General features: G+C 38.3%; 1 protein-coding gene and 1 long non-coding RNA gene across 4 annotated transcripts in view; both read left to right on the top strand.

Moving 5' to 3' along the window:
• NKAIN2 (sodium/potassium transporting ATPase interacting 2) overlaps window positions 1-20113 on the top strand; it is a 566015-nt gene that overhangs the window by 111984 nt on the left and 433918 nt on the right. The gene's annotated exons all lie outside the window — the stretch shown is intronic.
• LOC118163642 lies at window positions 13357-18729 on the top strand. The gene is made up of 3 exons (XR_004749149.1): window positions 13357-13520; window positions 15416-15418; window positions 18718-18729. It is a non-coding gene; the product is annotated as an uncharacterized LOC118163642 (long non-coding RNA).

Raw genomic sequence — 20113 nt, 5'->3', positions numbered from 1 at the left:
TCCTAGTGTGTCTCAGGCAGAGAAGGCTGATAGTTGGAAGGAGAATCTGATTTATGTAGGGAACCAAATTTTGTGTGGAGTCTCTAAAGAAGAATTGTGCAAAAACCTTCCGTCTCCCCACCCCCCGTGGAGCTTTCTGTGAAATTAAGAGCAATAAAACATTTTAAAGCTGTCCTCAGACATCCTCATTTGCCTCGCAGAGCTTTATTGATAAGTATCTGCTGGCTGATGCTGTAGTTTTGCAGGCTGAGTTCAGTGTACCATAGTAGACCGATAGCATCTTGCGTATATGATATATCACCTTGATAGTAGTCAGCCTGTCTCACAAGCTCCAGTGTTTTTACTGGTTGATTTCATAGTTCATTGAAAGACTTGTATTTTCTTCTAACAGTCGAGTGGCAAATGAAAATACTACTGGATTGCAGACACTGTGTTGTTAAGTAATTCTAGCCTAACTGGCCATGCCTCCAGTATGAGGTAAAATCATTAACTGTGACAGCACCATTATTATTAATATCTCATTCCTCTTATATCCATGCTAGTCTACTTGACTTGAACTGCTTTTTCATATGCATATTCTTTAACAATATTTTAAATTACTCCCTAAAAAAAGAAAAGGGAATGGATTTAATTCATCTCCTTATGAAAAGCTCTGATGCTATGTCTTCAAACAATTATGTCCTCAAAATTTAGACAGAAAATAAAGCTGAATTATTCTCTTATTTCCAAAAGGCATTCTTATGCAAGTCTTGATTTACCTTGATTAACATAGCAATTTACCACACATTTCAAAAAGTGTTGATAGTATTTTTAGCTCTAAATAGATTTAAGTTTTCTTAGCATTTCCTACCATATTCCATCAATGCTATTTAGACTTAAAATGCTATTTAATTTTAGGAGGTTGTATTGAATTTGCATGGCAAGGTTTTGGTAGCAGGGGGCTGTAGTGGAGGCCTCTGTGAGAAGAGTCCAGAAGCTGTCCATGTCAGATAAGGGCCAGTTTCAGATGTCTCCAAGAGGGACCCACTGCTGGCAAGAGCTGAGCCAAAAAGCAATGTTGGCTGTGCCTCTGTGAGAGCAGATTTAAGAAAAGGAAAAAAAAAAAAAAAAAAAAAAAAAAAACTGCTTAGACACAGCAGCTGGAAGAGAAAGTGGAGTGAGAAACAGACCCCCCAGGGTCAGTGCAGCAGGTGGTGCTCCAGGCACCACAGCAGCAGTTCCCCTGGGGCCTGTGGAGAGTCTCCTGGTGGAGCAGGCTGTCCCCCTGCAGCCTATGGGTCCCACATGGAGCAGATCTCCATGCTGCAGCCCCGTGGAGGAGCCCCCGGGGGAGCAGGTGGATGTGGCCTGGAGGAGGCTGCGGCCCATGGAGAGCCCCCGCAGGAGCAGGCCCCAGGCCAGAGCTGCAGCCCATGGAGGGGAGCCCACGCAGGAGCATGGGAAATGGGGGGAGCTGCTGCCCGTGGGGGACCTGTGCTGGAGCAGTTTGCTCCTGGGAATGGACCCCGTGGTACGGAGCCATATGGGAGCAGTTCTTGAAGAGCTGCTGCCTTTGTGCAGCCCCTGCAGGCTCAGTTTGCAAAGGATGGCAACCCATGGGAGGAACCCCGCGTGGAGCAGGGGCAGGGAGTGACCGAGAAGGAGCAGTGGAGACAAAGCATGGAGACTGACCTCAGCCCCCATTCCCTGTTCCCCTGCACTGCTTGGGGGGAGGAGGTGGAACAGAGTAGATGGGGAGGGCGTGGGGGGGGAGGGGGAGGTGTTTTTAATATACTTTTAGTTCTTGCTGCTAATGATAAGCTATAAATTACATCAGTCTCTGTATGCTGAGTCTGTTTTGCCCATAATGATAATTGTTGAGCGATCTCCTTGTCCTTATCTCAACCCTTGGACCCTTTTCATCGTATTTTCTCCCCCTTTTCAAAGGAAAAGAAAGAGGAGTGAGACAGTGGTTGTGGTCAAGTTCAGCTGCCCAGCAGGGTAAAACCACCACGTGGGTACAATGAGAATTAATTTTAAATAGGTTAAATAGGTTTTGGTAATAACAAACACAGTGGTTCAGTCTTCAAGTTTTTTTTTTTTTTTTTTTTTTTTTTTTCTCTGCACTTTCTTGGCTAACTCATTTAAAACACATTTATTTTCATCTGAGTAGTGTTTCATGCATCAGGTAAATCCTGCCTTCCTTTTGCCTGGAATGTTTGGGGAAAGTGAAACACAGTAGGTAAGATGTTGGCTTCACAATGATAAATAAAAGTAGTCAATGCAATAAAATAAAAATACAGGAAAAAATCTGAAGCAGGCCACTATCTTCATTTCTTGAGTAAGAACAATGCTTTTTTTTTTTTTTTTTTTTGTGTGTGTGTGTGTGTGTGTGTTCTTCCTTGTAAATAAATAAGTAAATAAATAAATCTAAATGGCTTATAAAGATCACCTAAAAATAAGTACTGCTGGCATGAAATAGATGTATTATTATTTTTAATAATTCCTCTCACCTCTTTCTCATGTGCACTTCTCCATGTAGTGCTTATAAAATATTATCTGGGAAAATGGTTACAGTGTTTGTCAGAGACCACAACTGTAGTAAGTGCTGTTGGATTGCAGTTCTACAGTGCACTGTAGAACAGTTCTGTAAATTTCTTCCACAAGTAGGAGCCATCTCTGTGTCCGCTTTCAAAAATGAGCCTTTGACTATCTATGGAGGTTGTGATAGGTATACAATACACCTCTGAGCCCAACAAGGTTTGTTTTACTTGGGGAAGCTCTTTCTTGTTTAAGAGGTTTACCAACCTTTCTGAAATTCTCCTTTGTACGCTAAACCAAATAAACATTGGCACAAGTAGGTAAGCACAGATGAAAGAAAATGGTATCAGGAATTTTGGACATAACAAAGCAGTACTCAGTTCCACCCAGTCCCTTCCCGTCCCTTCCCAAATCTACCCACTACTAAAAACCCACTCACAACAGATAGAATTTCGGGCAAGTTTAGTGTTCATAATGAGGTTTATGAGTATAGAAAAATGTCTGTATAATAACTATGCACAAATTAGCATTATTTTTTGTCCTCAGGTCTTAGCTGGTCGCCAATTTTCAGAAGCACTAATCCTTCCAATTTTGTGTGTGAATGCCTTATACAAACAAGTTATTCATTTGACAAAACAGGGTCTGGATATCTTTTTAGGATCATGTGCAGTAGTGCCTTGCTCATTGTAGTCATGTCTGCATGAGCAGGTGCAGCAGTAGTCACAGAATCACAGAATCACAGAACTGTAGGGGTTGGAAGGGACCCCAAAAGATCATCGGGTCCAACCCCCCTTACAAAGCAGGATCCTCAGAGCAGGCTGCTCAGGTAGGCATCCAGACAGGCCTTGAATATCTCCAGAGAAGGAGACTCCACAACCTCTCTAGGCAGCCTGTTCCAGTGCTCTGTCACTCTCACCGTGAAGAAGTTCTTCCGCATGTCTGTGCGGAACTTCCTGTGCTCTATCTTGTGGCCATTGCCCCTTGTCCTATCCCCACAAGCCAGTGAGAAGGGGTTAGCTACATCCTTCTGTCTACCACCCCTCAGATATTTATAGACATTGATAAGATCCCCCCTCAGCCTCCTCTTCTCCAGGCTGAACAGACCCAGGTCTCTCAGCCTGTCCTCATAGGAAAGATGCTCCAGGCCCCATATCATCTTTGTGGCCCTCCGTGGGACTCTTTCCAGGAGATCCCTGTCTTTTTTGTGCTGGGAAGCCCAGAACTGGACACAGTACTCCAGGTGAGGCCTGACCAGGGCAGAATAGAGGGGGAGGATCACCTCCCTTGACCTGCTGGCCATGTTCCTTTTAATGCACTCCAGGGTCCCATTGGCCCTCTTGGCCACCAGGGCACACTGCTGGCTCATGGTCAACCTGTCATCCACCAGGACCCCCAGGTCCTTCTCCTCAGAGCTCCTCTCCAGCAGGTCATCCCCCAGCCTGTACTGATACTTCTGGTTGTTCCTTCCCAGGTGCAGGACTCTACACTTGCTCTTATTAAACCTCATCTGGTTTCTTCCTGCCCATCTCTCCAGCTGGTCCAGGTCTTGCTGGATGGCAGCACAGCCTTCTGGCGTGTCAGCCACTCCTCCCAGCTTTGTGTCGTTGGTGTACTTGCTGAGGGCAGACACTATTCCCTCATCAAGGTCGCCGATGAAGATGTTGAACAAGACCGGACCCAGCACCGACCCCTGGGGAACACCGCTAGTCACAGGCCTCCAGCCAAACTCTGCTCTGCTGATCACCACCCTCTGAGCTCAGAGTCAGCCAGTTCTCAACCCACCTCACTGTCCACTCATCTATCCCACACTTTCTCAGCTTTGCTAGCAGGATGTCATGGGAGACAGTCTCGAAAGCCTTGCTAAAGTCAAGGTAGATGACATCCACCGCTCTCCCCCAATCTACCCACCTGGTGATGCCATCATAGAAGACAACGAGGTTGGTTGAGCACGACTTCCCCTTGGTGAATCCATGCTGACTACTCCTCATAACCTTCTTCTCTTCCAATTGCTTGGAGATGGCATCCAGAACAAGCTGTTCCAGCACCTTCCAGGGACAGAGGTGAGCCTGTCATTTCCCGGAATCTCCTTCTTGCCCTTCTTGAACTCTGGAGTGACGTTGGCTATCCTCCAGTCTTCAGGCACCTCACCTGTTCTCCAGGACCTTTCGAAGATGATAGAGAGCGGTTCAGCGATCACCTCTGCCAGCTCCCTTAGCGCACGCGGATGCATCCCATCGAGACCCATGTATTTGTATGCGTTGAGCCCACTCAGATGCTCCCAAACTACTCCCTCATCTACCAGGGGGGATCCCTCAATTTCCCAGACCCTTTGTCCTCTTGCCAGGGTTGAGGAGTCCTGGGGGAGTGTCCTTGAAGCCAAGATTGAAGCAAAGAAAGCATTCAGTATCTCCGCCTTCTCGGCATCTCCTGTGACCAGGACACCCCCCTCATTCAGCAAGGGACCCACATTACCCCTAGTCGTCCTTTTGCTTTTTACATACTTGAAAAAACCTTCTTATTATCCTTTATCTCTTTTGCAAGCCTCATCTCTAGGTGGGCTTTAGCCTTCCTCATCACGTCCCTGCAGGCCCTGACAACACGTCTATACTCCTCCCAAGAGGACAGGCCCTTTTTCCACATTTCATAGACCTTCCCCTTCCTTTTGATCTTATCAATGAGCTCCTCGCTCATCCACGCAAGTTTTCTGCCCCCCTTCCCTGATTTCCTACTCTTCGGGATACACCAGTCCTGAGCATGGAAGAAGTGCTGCTTAAATGTAGCCCAGCTCTCACAAGCACCCTTGCCTTCAAGCAACCTAGCCCATAAGATACTCCCAAGTAGGTCCCAGAAGAGGTCAAAGTTGGCTCTTCGAAAGTCCAGGGTAGTAATCCTGCTTTTAGCCTTACTTCCTCTGCCTAGTTCCATCTGGAACTCCACTATCTCATGGTCGCTGCATCCCAAGCTGCCCCCAACCTTCACATCCCTAACAGGGCCATCCCTGTTGGTAAGAACAAGGTCCAGGAGCACCCCCCGCCTCGTCGGCTCCTCTGCCACCTGTGTCAGAAAATTGTCTTCAATGAATTGTAGGAACCGTTTGGACTCTGTGTGCCTGGCTGAGTTGCTTACCCAGCAGATGTCTGGGTAATTGAAGTCTCATGAGGACTAGCGCTCGTGATTGTGAGGCTACTAGCAGCTGCTCGTATAAGGCCTCATCGACCTCTTCCTCCTGATCTGGTGACCTGTGGTAGACCCCCACCACTGTGTCTCCCTTACCAGCCTACCCCTTAATTCTCACCCACAAGCTCTCCACTTGTCCTTCACCCTCTCCTTTCATACAGAGAGAAGGAGGCAAAGAGCTTTGCTCCCCCCCCTTAACATTGTTGGGGCTTTTTTTTTTTTTTTTTTTTTTCCTAATTGCTAACTTTCATAGGGACAAAAAGGTGAAATTAGCACTGTTGATTATTTCTGGATCCTGTGTTGAGCCCATTATAAAGCTGGAAGTAAGAAAGGAAACTTATTATTTATCACAGTAATTTAACTACTTTTTAAGTAGTTAAATTTTACTATAATATACAACATTTTACTATAACATATGGCAGACTAATTTCTGTATAGTACATCAGATTTTCTGGGGAAAATACATTGAGAACTTGTACATCAGCAGAAGCAAATTACAGAGGATTAACTCTGTTTAAGAAAGGAGTAGAAGAACATCCACTAAAGCGTTAGATATAAAAGGCAGGGAGAAGCCAGGAGGTAGCCAGCATCCAATCAGGACGTCAGGGAGAAGCCAGGAGGTAGCCAGCATCCAATCAGGATGTCATAGGAGCAAAAAATAATAACGAACTGCCATAACTCTTATTGCTTGGGAAAAACGGGAGAAATGGATTTCTCACAGAGACAAGAATCATAGTAACATGCACACATCTACAACATTAATAGTGGTTGAATAGTTGGGTAATGGTTGAAACTATGAGTAATGCATGGTTGTCTAGACTTTTCTGGACCATTTCTTCTTCCTTCTTACTATTGCATATAGTATTTATTTATTTATTTTTCCCAAATTGGACATGAAAGTGCTTTAAAAGTATCCAGAAACAGTACTGCCAGTGATTGATCTTATCTAGACTTTTTAATATGCCAGAGATTTTTGATTCATGTTTACCTTTAAATTGTTTGTATTGAAATACTTGTGTTTTGTGACAGAATATGTAACATTTTCTAATGGAACTTTTTCATAGACTGCAGGTGTTTTATGTATTTCTCAGTGGTTTCTGTTTAGGCTGGATTGGGCTCAGAGTGAACGAGCTTGGAGAAAAGACTAATTAAATCTATCAAACATCTTTGGGTTGTATTCAACTATTGGGGTAAAAAAAAAAAAAAAAAACTTTTTGAATATATTTCACAATTCATTTCTCTTGTTTAAGCATCATGTATTATGCAGAATTTAGCATACATTTTTGTAAATGTTTGAAAAAATCCCTCCAAGAGTTTCTTCTTTGTTCTACTAATACTACATAGTGTGCTCCATCTGCCTTAATTCATCTGATTTTATTACTAAATCGAACGTAAAAAAAAAGGTTTTATGCTGCCATCCTGATACATTAAACAGTATGACATAGTTCGATACAGAAAACTTAAGTGTTCCTGGGGTTATTTTGTTTTTTCATCTCCTCTTAAAATGTTCTGTCTGCACTTGAGAGGTTTTCTTCTGGAGCTCAATCTTAGAGCTACCTGCCAAAGATATAAAGTACATTTCCTTAGGCTCAAAGTCAGTTTCTGATAGACCATAGCCAGACCTCATTTCTTATAATTTTTTCAACTTAATTTTTCCTAATGTTTCTCCATATCATGATTTTTCTCATTAACTCCTCTCCTAATGGTACCACACCACCTGAGGTGCTTCAGCACTTCATTTCTACTTGGGCTGCGTATTCTGGTTCAATGATGCAGGTTGATTCCCATTCATCACTACCACAGTATAATTTCTTCCTGAATAAATCCCCTACTTTCCTAATGTACCAAATTACTGAAAGCAATTTTGGCCGCCTCTTCACATTTCTTAAACTGATCAGTGGCTCTTGAAAATTCTCCTAGTATTCCAGAGCAGCAGACCTTGCTGCCTAGTTTTTTTTTTTTTTTTTTTTTTTTTTTTTTTTTTTAACTACACAAGCAAACTAGGCTGAAAGAGAGCAACCTAGGTACCTAATCAGGGGCATCAGAGGAATATGCCATATGATATCTAAGACATCAGTGGAAGCTGGACAGGTAGGTTATGTGATTAATGGGAGACTTCTGGAGTAGCAGCTGAGTACATTCAAGATACTTTAAAGATGTCTTTTTGTTGTTGTTGTTGTTGTTGTTGCTGTTTGTTTGTTTGTTTGTTTTTAAGTTCCTAAATCATGGTATAGTGTTACTGCTTTAAAAAAAAAATATATATATATATAGTTAAAAATATGCACTTGGTTTTTATCTGTGGCTGTTAACTGTCATAGCTGTGGTGTCTTTACTAATTACAGTACATAAAGTTGGCAAAATGTTTATCTGTGCAATGTCAGGTTTTCTGAAAAATCTCAAGAAATATTTGAATAAATATGGCCAAAGTGAAGAAATTAAGGCAAGAGGTGTCTGCAAATAGCAGGCACCCTTTGTTCTAGAAAACATGGAGGAACGGGAGAACAACTTTTAAAGTTAAAGAGCAGGTCTGAATATACTTTGGTCTGGCACTGGAAGAGAAATTAATATATATATATTCATGTATATTTTTTCCAGACTGACTTATTTCTTTCTCTCTGCATTTCTTTCAGCCTGAGCAGTGAAATAGCACTGATCCATTCTTACAGAATTTCATTTTCTGGTCCTTATACTGCTGGACTATTTTAATTTCCTGTTAGTACCAGAAACATCCACTTTGAAAATTTCAGGTTTAATTTTATTGAAATTGAGAAAGCACTTTCTTTTTTCTTTTTTCTTTTTTTTTTCTTTTTTTTTTTTAAGGAAAAAAAAAAAAAAAAAAGGCTTTCTGAGGATCTCTCTTTCCTTACAGAAGATCCTTATCTTGAAAAGGGAGGGTGGGAGAATGAATATCCACTTGTATTAATGTTGGAAATAAAGGCTGAAGTATAATTTTCTGTCAGGGAAGCAATGAAAATGTGAAAGGATGCTTAAAAAGTGCTGATGAAGGACTCAATTATAAAGAAGCTGCAGGACTCAAAGAGCACCCAGGAAATTGCCACTTATTCATATTGTGGTGAAACACATTTGGTCCTATTGGGTAAAATGATTTTTTTTTTTTTTTTTATGAGCCAAAGACAACATTACTTCAACTATTGCATAGCCTTGACTCCCACACACAGCTGCAAATGGTATATGGATTAGAGCATGCACGAATAAGCATTGATGTGGACAATTTTTTCCACTTTACCCAGAATAGTTAGAAGGGGTAGGGTAGAACCTGGTGTAATTCAGGAGTACAAGGAGAATAAGTATGGAAAATTCCTTGAAGAGAGCCTGATGCATGTTGTCTTGTTTCAAGGCTTTAAGAGCACTGTTTACCCTTATGTGTTGTTTCATCTGCCTTTTCAATGGAAAGATTACACAAATACGTGAAGCATTATGCTGCTTTTAATAAGTTCTGTGTCAGTGAAGTGACATTTCTATGTTGGAAAAAGCCCAGTAACAATGGAAAAGAGCTGGTACCTCTATACAAAGCATTTTTCACATCCTAGTTTGAAATAAAACAGCAGTTGAAAAGATAGAGCAACTAATGATAACTCTACGTGTACCCAAGGCATAGTCTTGATGAGAGCAGAGCTCTTGCCCTTTGTTTTATGGTTCCAGGCAAAGGCATCTGAAGAGATTTGGCTAATTTAATGAATGTGACATTACCTCACATTTCTTGCATTTCGCAAATGGATAAAGACCTGTTTGTTGTGGTCTATCAATAATGACAAATGCCAGACCACAAAAAGAAATAAATATCTAAATTATTAACCTTCTGATCAGCAACTCAATTGGGAATTTTGTTGGGTCATGAATGCTGTCAGACTGTCAGGGGAAAAGCGATAATTTAACCAACTGCTTACGTTTGAAAGATGAAAACTTTTTACATATTTTTGGTTGTTAATAGCTGAGCTGGGTTTACAAATGGTTGCTGAAATGAAAAACATAATAATGCTTTTGATTTAATACAGTTTTGATAATTTAGATATAAATTTAGGGTCTTGATTTTTGGTTTGAGTCATGAGAAACTTCTTGCTTTTTTTGTCATGTTCCTCCCTCCATTACCTTTTTCCTGCTCTAAACCACCCATTAGTATCATGTTTACAGATTTCTTGATATCTTGGCAATTTGCAAGAAATTAAATATTGCTCTGAATCTTGCTGTAGATTTAATTTCCCCATATACGATGAGCCAAAGTTCCAAGTGGTTGAGGTGCCACCATTTCAGCATATCATTTTAAGGCTGGCTGTCCTTTGCTAAGCATATAGCCTTCAGGACCTGCAATGAGTATTTGCAATGACTGAGGCCCTTTTCTTTCATTCTGGATAATAAAACAAACACCTGGAAAGGCAAGTTGAGTCATAAGCAAGAGAAAATATGTGCTCAACTTAGAATTAAAAGAAAATTCAGTCTATGATTGGGACAGATGGATGGTCTGAAAGACCTCTTGCCTACATTGTCTGCAGTTAGGCTGTCATAAATTGTGAAATGGAATCTATGGCTATGAAACTCTTTCAAAATAACCTGTGACAAGCTTATTAGAATCGACTACTACTCTGTAAGGCTTGCTAGTTCTCCCAAACATTCAGCTGTGTGAAAAGCATCCTGCTGGAAGTAGGGTAAAAATAACTGTTACAAAAATCTCTTTATTCCAAGACTGTCAAAAGAAGTGGTCCATCTTCACCTCTTTATGTCCTGATTCTCTGATCAGAAAAATTAGGCAAAGCATTTTAAATCACTGGATCAAAGGAGTAAGGGTACCTGGATACTGTACGCAGCATCAAATTCATTTTACTTCCAATTAAACACTTAGGAAGTAAACAGTACGTATCTATCACTGATTATGACTTACGTTCACCAAATGTTAAAGGGTCCGTTATTCAGCAACTGATCTTTTGAAGTTTTATGCTAAATAGCAATCATACTACTGAAAGTTTACTGAAAAGACATAATTTCAGGTCTCAGAGTGGTCTAAATTCCATAGGATGTAAGAATAACATCTGATAAGGAAGCAGTGGATCAAATGGCATGCAGTAATCTTTGACCAGCAAAATATCAAAGACAAGGCTTTAAAACAGTTGTTTCAGGATTTCTGATTAAACCATGCTCCTCTTAACACAACTGTCCTGTGGTATCTGATGCCAGGTTTTCCAGAAATTTTGTCATTATAGTAGAGTGACTATTAAAATAATTTTACTCATTCTTTTATCAAATGCTGTATTAATCTGACATTCTCCATGTGGATAGATGAAAATGTGGGGGATTATGTACATAATCCTGATTTTCTACTATTTAAATGTGCAATAGAGAAAATGAGATATTACTGCTTTGACTAAGTCACCACTCCCCTTTTCTCACCCTTTTACAATTTTCCCACCTTTGCAGTGCTTGGAATGACATAGCTTGACATCAGCATAATTCAGCTGTGTTCCTAGGTCAGAATGCTGCCTTAATAGAGAACAACTCATCTCATTTAACTCAGCTAGTTGTCTAGACCAACCTTTATACTTAGCAGAGAGAAACATTGAGAAAGAAGTTTTTTTCGATCCAACCTTTGGTGCAACTCCACTGACTTCACAGAAATGCACACTTCCTTCTATTGAGTATTAGTGGTCTGAACAATCAGCTCTGATATCTGAAGTGTTTGTATCTAGGCAGATGAAATACACCTACACTGATAAATACTGTTAAAATTACACCTGTATTTAGATATGGAAATAAACCATTTCTCAATCAGGCTTTCTCAGCTCATAAAGCATTTCCCTGCTGGTTAGGAGACTTGAATAAAAATAATTTTCCAGTTAGCAATCTAGTATTTTTCATGTTGGAAGTTTACTTTGGTATGTAAGGTGATATGCACATCTCTAGATGTGTAGTTACGGCTGTTCTACTGTTTACACTACAAATATAGTTGTATGTGCATTCATAAGGTACATGCTGCTTTTTTTCCCAAACTGTTGGAATTTTCTAGGGAAAAAAAAAAAATACACTTCGTCTTCTGCTTAATTTACAAACTATTTTCCTTTTAAGTGGGCTAGCAAAATAAATTTTTCAGTGTCTCTTGCTTATATTTTTGGTTCTTTTACAAGCAAACCTTTTACAAGTGTAACAATAAAAGATACTCATGTTTGCATGTTAGCAAAACAGGGAGGCAAAACTACACCACATAGTATTCAGCATCATCAAATCAATTTCTTGTCTATTTCAAAGCAGTGCTGTGTGTTTTTTTCTTCTTCTTCTTCTTCTTCTTCTTCTTCTTCTTCTTCTTCTTATTTATTTTAACTGCTAATAAAAACATTATAAAGATTGGTTTCTGAAGGGGAAAAAAGCATTCATTATTTTTCTCATATTCTCTCCGCCATATGGTTATGGTTCAGAAACGCAACCATTTTTCTATTCATGACTAAATTTGTCTGATGCACTATCAAAGTGCATTAAAATTATCAAAGTCTCATTCTTACCCTAGAATATGGTATTGAGGTGAGAACACTGATCTGGAGTTTCATGGATAACTGGAAAATATTGAGCTAAGAATCTACAGATGAAATTACTCATGATTTCTGCATATAGTTGATTATCTGTTTTTCCCTCTTACCATGTATTAAAATATTATTTCCCTGTAGGTTGCTTTTTTCCACTCTTACCATCTAGTTAAAAGCTTCTATTTGTTATTCTCTGTAGAGATCACTTAAACTGGGGGGCACTCGAGCTTTCACAGCTGAAGAGTTGCTTTAATATCAAACACAGTTGTAGAAAGCCACAAAAGCCTTGAACACGATAGGGACTCAAAGAAGAATGCAAATATTATATTTATTAGTGAGTTTTAATGCAAAGTTTTGTAGTAAATGAAGATCAGATTGTCAAAGATTTGATTTTTTTTTTTTTTTTTTTAAGCTGCACTATCACTGGAATATAGTACAAGCTACTTGCTTGTACTATATACTACTACAGCTTATAATTCTGGTGGACCTCTGTGACAAACTGTGCATTAAAGAGAAAAGGAGCTAGATAATGTGAGATCAGCGAGGTCATCAACTTTGGATGATGTTGTTATAAAATAACTCTAAAATAATTCTAAAAAATAACTCTAAAATAATTCTAAAATAAGAGATACTTAAGCACTTGAAAATGGAGAAGGAAAGCAAGTGACATTTTCAGAACCAACTGACTTGGTCAGAACCTTCCTGTTATAGGAACTAATATATTTATATATATATTTATATATATATATAAATATTCAAGCAGATAAATAGCAATTGTATTGGGAACTTCAAAGGTATCCTACAATGTTAATGCTATTAATGCTGTCACTTGTAAAACACTGAAGTATTCATGCTCTTGTGTCAATTACTGATGTATTTTAGCATGCATCTCGAAACATCTGGGTAGTTTCAGTAGGTGGGGACTAGTGTTTGCTTTCTGGTGGTATTTTCTACCTCTTTTTGATAAAGCAGTTTAATGTGCATTGAAGATACCTTACGTACAAAGTTACCTTCGTACCTTAGCAAAAAAGTAACTGTTTTGTTATTTTCATGTCATATTAATAGCTGCTCAGGAGTAGCCAGTAATCAAATTATTGTTATTTATTTATTTATGTATTTATTTAAAAAATAAAAATATATTTATATGCGTTATTAGACTTGCTTGGATGATGCTTCTGGAAGACTTCTCATGTTTCATCCTGTCTAGAAAACAAAGTAGAAATTGAAGATTGCAGGTCTTTCAAGGTCAGAATGAAAAGCCCAAGGTGTGATTAGGGAAATGGTGCTTTGAATGATGTCCTAAGGCTGAATTTTGGGTGTCAAATATTTAATGTTGCACAGACAAAGAGAGATAAAAACAGAAGGGAATGCTTTCTATCGCAAAATTTATTATATGATTGTTAGTGCTTTGAATCCACCAAACTTCGAATAGGCAATATCACATTTCCGATTCTGAGAAAGGGAGTGGTGCTTTTAGTTTATAACTTAAAATTTGAGGCATCAACAGCTGGAAAATAAGTAAAGAAATAGTGTCTGGCAAATATATAGTTTAGAGGGACTGTTGATATCTTGGTCTGTTTGTGCTTACTGCAGAAAAGGCTCCTAAGAGCTTTTCTTGTGCATGTAAAACCACAGAAAATACTTTTATTTCTATTTCATACTGTCTGGGCAAAGTAGAGGAATAGGACTTTTATGGGTTATAATTTCCATATTTATAGATTAAACTCAATAATTAGGTATTTATATCATCTACAGTAATTAATTTTGTCTGCCTAGTGTTGTAAAATATTCATACTTGACATGTTTAACATCTTTTTCTTATGACTAATTAGCAGAGCGACAATATTCACTTATTCCAGTTTTATGCAGGGAAGTGGCATTATGGTAAAATGGTCACTTATCATTAATATGTGTAGTTGAGGAGGCTGTTTCTTCATTTTATTTCTTCATTTCTTCTAAATTACATATTACGTTATATTAATAACATGTTACATTGGTATTTTTTCAGTTCTTTTCATGTCGTTAGTAGACATCCCAGTTTGTATTCCATATTCAACTTGATCCTTGGCACTCACTGAATGGCTGCTGGTCTTATTGGAGCTAATGCGTAGGGTTGAAGGGACCAGGATCTCTGCTATCATTTAGTTTACTATGTTCAAGTATAAATAGGTGAATAAATATCTTAGTCCAATGGTTTTGAATACAAACCCCTATGAAAGTGTATGAAACCCTTATGACTTGTGTATTGCTTGATTCTATCAATATTTGAATGACTTTAATATCTATACTAGGATTTGATAGCTGCTTTATCTATGCCAATTGTATGAAATTTTGGGGCTACAGCCTTTTATTTGTTGGCTTTTTGTTACTTTTGTGTGCTTCCCCCCTCCCTTTTTCTTATTTTCATCCTGACTTAAATGACTTTCAGTGTGCTCAGGTGGCCAAGAAGGCCAACAGCATCCTGGCCTGTATAAGAAACAGTGTGGCCAGCAGGGCTAGGGAGGTGATCGTCCCCCTGTACTCGGCTCTGGTGAGGCCGCACCTCGAGTACTGTGTTCAGTTTTGGGCCCCTCGCTACAAGAAGGACATGGAGGTGCTTGAGCGAGTCCAGAGAAGGGCTACGAAACTGGTGAGGGGCCTGGAGAACAAGTCTTACGAGGAGCGGCTGAGGGAGCTGGGCTTGTTCAGCCTGGAGAAAAGGAGGCTCGGGGGTGACCTTATCGCTCTCTACAGGTACCTCAAGGGAGGCTGTAGCGAGGTGGGGGTTGGTCTATTCTCCCACGTGCCTGGTGACAGGACAAGGGGGAATGGGCTTAAGTTGCGCCAGGGGAGTTTTAGGTTGGATGTTAGGAAGAACTTCTTTACCGAAAGGGTTGTTAGGCATTATAATGGGCTGCCCAGGAAAGTGGTGGAGTCACCATCCCTGGAGGTCTTTAAAAGACGTTTAGATGTAGAGCTTAGGGATATGGTTTAGTGGGGACTGTTAGTGTTAGGTCAGAGGTTGGACTTGATGATCTTGAGGTCTCTTCCAACCTAGAAATTCTGTGATTCTGTGACTTGTCTTCTGGTGCTTCCTGTGCTTCCACTTTTTAAATTTTCTCTTTAGAGCTCAGAGAGCTCAGCAACCTTCATAAACAAGGAATATATCCTACGGAGTTATTTGCTTTAAAATCAAACAGACTTTCCCCCAGGCAGTGATATTCATATTTATATTCTGCCCTCTTTGGAAAAGCTTCATTGGCCTTCAATTTGAGCTCCTTTTCATACAGCCAACCTCTTTAGCATTTGGAAGGGACAGCATGAGAATACTTGAGGGAACCTTTATAGTACGAGAGATGGTGCAATTCCTCCATATACAGTATTCCTCCATACCTGATTCTTCCTCTATATGTCTTTTCTGGAAGCTTCTTATATCTATAATTAGCTCAATAATGACAAAACAGAGAGAAAGAAAAAAAAAAAAGAAAAAAAAAAAGAAAAGTAACGTATTTATTTTCCCATTCCATGCAAAATGAAAATACTTTTTAGAGCCATATTTCATGACCACACATTTTAAATAGCAAGGTACTGGCCTCTGTGCTTTTTCTTTTCAGCCAAAATGTAGGGTTGGTTCATGATAGTGGTTGATAGTAGTGAGGTATGGACTCATGGGAAATATACTGTGGTGCTAACAGTTTATTGCAAGCTTGTTGGAAAGATTAAATAATACTGGCAATGAAATTCGTTCTTTGGGTTGTGTCTGTTTGAACACTTATGAAATGAATCAATTTCTACTTTTTCTTATCATACATGTTTGCCCTTGTCTGAACAATCGCTGCAAACACAGGCACAAGAGCTTAATTCTTTCCTGACAGAAAACAGGGATGGTAACCTAGTAACCTTTGTCTCATTCAGAGGCTTAAAAATGAGGCTAAGTGGTTCTTTCATGGTGGTGGTGATTACAGTGTTTCAGCTTATTCTTTTTAAATTACATTTAACTCACTTAAAAAAAAAAAAAAAATCAGAATTAATATAATGCAGTTCTTAAAAGGACTAAACCAAGATCAAGGTTACAACAGCTAAATCCTTTCCTGCATTCTCCCCCCCAACCCCCCCGCCTTCTCCTTGAACATTATGTGTAACAGTATGTAAAATTAATATTAGTATTGTCATGAAAATACAGTGTGTGCCTTTTTTTTTTTTCTCTCCATCTCATTGCAAATGCAGTAGATGAATCGAACTAGTAAGTAACCTGATTTCTATAGATATCTGTAGATATTCTGTACAGTGGGAGAACATGGAATATCTTTGCTACTTCCTCGGTTATTTAATCCTTTCACTTGTACAAGTAATTCTTGGCTTTCTTGGAACTCTTTTGCAGAGCTGCAAGTCTTAAACAGATTTCATTCAAGTCAACAAGATGACTTTAATGGATTACAATCATTCATCAGTATCACATTTTCGAAGTAGCACATCTGGCTTTTATTGCTAACAAAATTTTCCACACAAGGACCTAAACTACAACTTCTTGCTCTTCCTTGACTACCAAAAATTATTCTGCCTTAACAATGGACTCCTATAGTGGAGCAATGCTTTTAAGAGACATAATTAGAGAAAAAATAATAATAATAAGAATAACAAAATCTTGCTTTTCCTTAAAAGCAGATACTTTATCAGGAAAGAGATATCACCTTCAATCACCTACACTGAACTATTACATTATTTTGTTGAGCCATGTTGGAAGAATTGCTGAGAGACATAAAGGGAGTGTGAGAACAGAAAAAAATATCTGAAAAGTTAGGTTTGTTTTCTGTGCTTTTCTGATTTTTTTGTTTGTTTCACTTTGCCCATTGTTTGTTAGGTATCAGAATTTCTTTTTAAAGTTTTTTTTTTTTTTTTTTTTTTTCTTATTTATGATACTATTAAACTAAATGAACATCATCTGGTGGTGGGGTAAAAGTTGGAAGTAGAAGGATTAATTTGTTAAGGTATAGCCACTCATTATTTTTCCTTTGGAGTTGGTTCCTGTTTTATTTATGACTGAAGTTGTGCAAGTAAAGATTATGAGGTAATTGCCAGCAGATAAACAGGAGCATCATTTCATAAATTGAAGAAAATCATGTTTACTTTAAGGCACATTCTGACCACTCATGCATTGTCAGTCTTATTTAGAAATGCTGATTTTTTTTTTTTCTTCACCTTCCCCCTACATTTCACTCCCTCTTAATACATTTTTAATGTTAGAAATGTTACTTTTCTTACTTTAGTGGAAAACACTGTAAGATTAATAGAGTTTCACTGTTTCATTATAGTATAATTCTAAAAGCGATTAGAGAATTCTAAGGAAACTTTATAGCACGATCAAAATAATAATTCTAATTTATATGCATGCTTATAAACTTGCTCGGAAAAGTCTCTACACATAGGTAAATAACTTGCTTTTTTAGGCTTGAATGAGTAATAGAAGCTGCTGTGAGAGCGAATAAAATTAAACAAAGACATTCACTAATGCATTGAAGATGGGGAGCGAAAGTAATTCATCTACTATAGGTCATAAAGAGGATAACCGTATGTAGAGAGCAGTAAGAATGTTAAAAACAGTAACCTGGTATTACTTGTGAGACAGGTAGTGTCATAAAACCTAGTAGAGCATAAGTGCATGGACACTAGAAATATTCAGTTTAAAGCAGTGTGGAGTTTCATTTATGTAGAGTACAAACCTTTTAGAATCCATTTACCCTTTTCTACTGCTAAAACAAGACTGAAATCTTGATGAAACAATATTTTGGCTTAAAAATATTAAAAATAAAAAATAAAATTCCAAACCAGAACCATGATAATGTGAATGGAGTTACTGATTTAACTGTAGTTCTACAAGATAAAGGCTCAAATTTATCTTCTATTTATTATACAAGGCTAGCAATTTTTCCAATAACTAGATTTTACTGATCTTATCCTAATTTTTGTTTGTTTGACAGCCCAGTAGATAGTAAGTGAAAATAGCTGATAGATAAAAGGATGCCTGTGTCCTAGAAAAAAAAGATACAAACAGTAACTTTTTTTTTTTTTTTTTTTTTTTTAATCTAGAAATGATTGTTTTATGTTTCTTCAATGCAAAATAGAGATCTAAGTTCAAGGCAGATTCAACAGCATCCTAGGTATTACAAAATATTTTTGAAATGAAACCAACTATAACATTTGAAAAAGTGAACCAGCTGCCTTAATTTTGAGGTCCAGCAGAGCTTTGGTTCAAAACAAGTCCTGGCAAATAGCTGGGAAAAACATATGCTTGAAGAAATTTGGTGGAGGCTTTTGTTGTTTATTGTTTTTTGTTTGTTTGTTTGTTTGTTTGGGGGGGGTTGTTTTTCATTTTTGTGTGCGTGTGGCTTTTTTTTTTAATGTATGCTGACTACTAGGCAAATATTTGTGAATTTAGGATTTATTAGGAAAATGTAGTAATAGCAGTGATTAATACGCTTTGAGTAATTGTGTATTCATTTGGGTTTAGGAAAAGAGAAGATGAAGTAGTACTTTATGGCAGGTATCTCTTCTAAGTATATGAAATTTAAATATTTATTAACTCATCAGAGGGAGAAAATATAGGACATTATTTCATTATTTCCATCAAAGACATTGAAGATCTTTTTTTTTTTTTTTTTTTTTTTTTTTTTCCCCTCATGTTTGAATGATGTTCAGAAGGGATATGATAATGGTTAGATCTATGGAAGCTCTAAGATATAGAGATATTAGAGATTTTATTTCCATATATACATGTAGCAGAACTGCAGGTTTGTTAACTTTTTCAGTTTCAACTAATGCATTTAATCTACTGGAATAAATAGAAATAGAGCAATGACTTCCAGGCCATTAAGTAATGAATACTGAATGTATAACAAATATATGTTATTCTGTCCTCAGTTTCCAAGTTCATCATTCTTGAGTGGCTGTTCTACAGCAGTCTTTGGGCTCTGTAAATTCACAGAATCACAGAATCATCTAGGTTGGCATAACACTCGTGATAATGGATAACCAAACATATATATTTTTTAAAGATCTATCTTAGATTAAATTCTATAACTTTAATGAATGTGATTAAAGGAGGTCAATCTGCATATATGAAACAGTTGCTGAAGTGGGCTTCTCATGTACTAACATAGATAACCAATTTGAAGTACGAGTCATCAGTGGAGATAAAGGACTTTGGACGCAGAGGTCTGTCTCCTGCATGAGAGGTGATAGGGCTGCTATGATCAGAAAAAGATACACAGTTAATTACAGAGGTTTAAAAATCTGAAATAGAAATGCTTAATTGCTCTTGCAACATGTGTATACTTCTCTCTTGAAAGCATCTTTCTTTGTAAGGGCTAGATGTTGATGATAATAGCAGTAGTGACAGCACAGGTGTAACTTTGTAACTGTGTGGGAATTCTCTCTGAAACTGTGAGCTAATGCTTGATTGTGTTTTAATTATTGGCAATATTTTTTTTGGCTTCAGTGGTTTCTAAACACAGCACTCTTCAGGTGCCGTTGGAATAATTTCCAATTTTTCTAATTAACTTTCTTCCTTTTAGAAGGGCATTTCACATTGAACCTCATGGATTAAGGCTTATGTTATTGAGCAAATTAACACTTCTTGTCACTCTAGGTTGTTCATGGACAGTGGAAAAGATCTCTTAAAATGAATGATAACAGGCATCCAGGTTGTGGAGGTTGTGGAGGTTGTGGAGTCTCCTTCTCTGGAGATATTCAAAGTCCGTCTGGATGCCTACCTGGGCAGCCTGCTCTGAGGATCCTGCTTTGCAGGGGGGTTGGACAAAATGATCTTTCGAGGTCCCTTCTAACCCCTACAGTTCTGTGATTCTGTGATTCTGTGATCTAACCTACTGTTGAGCAGAATTCACCTGTCCTCA

Source organism: Oxyura jamaicensis, chromosome 3 (genome assembly GCF_011077185.1).
Source record: "Oxyura jamaicensis isolate SHBP4307 breed ruddy duck chromosome 3, BPBGC_Ojam_1.0, whole genome shotgun sequence".
Classification (NCBI taxonomy): domain Eukaryota; kingdom Metazoa; phylum Chordata; class Aves; order Anseriformes; family Anatidae; genus Oxyura; species Oxyura jamaicensis.
The sequence above is the reverse complement of the archived record's forward strand: the minus strand, read 5'-3'. Positions and strand labels throughout refer to the sequence as shown.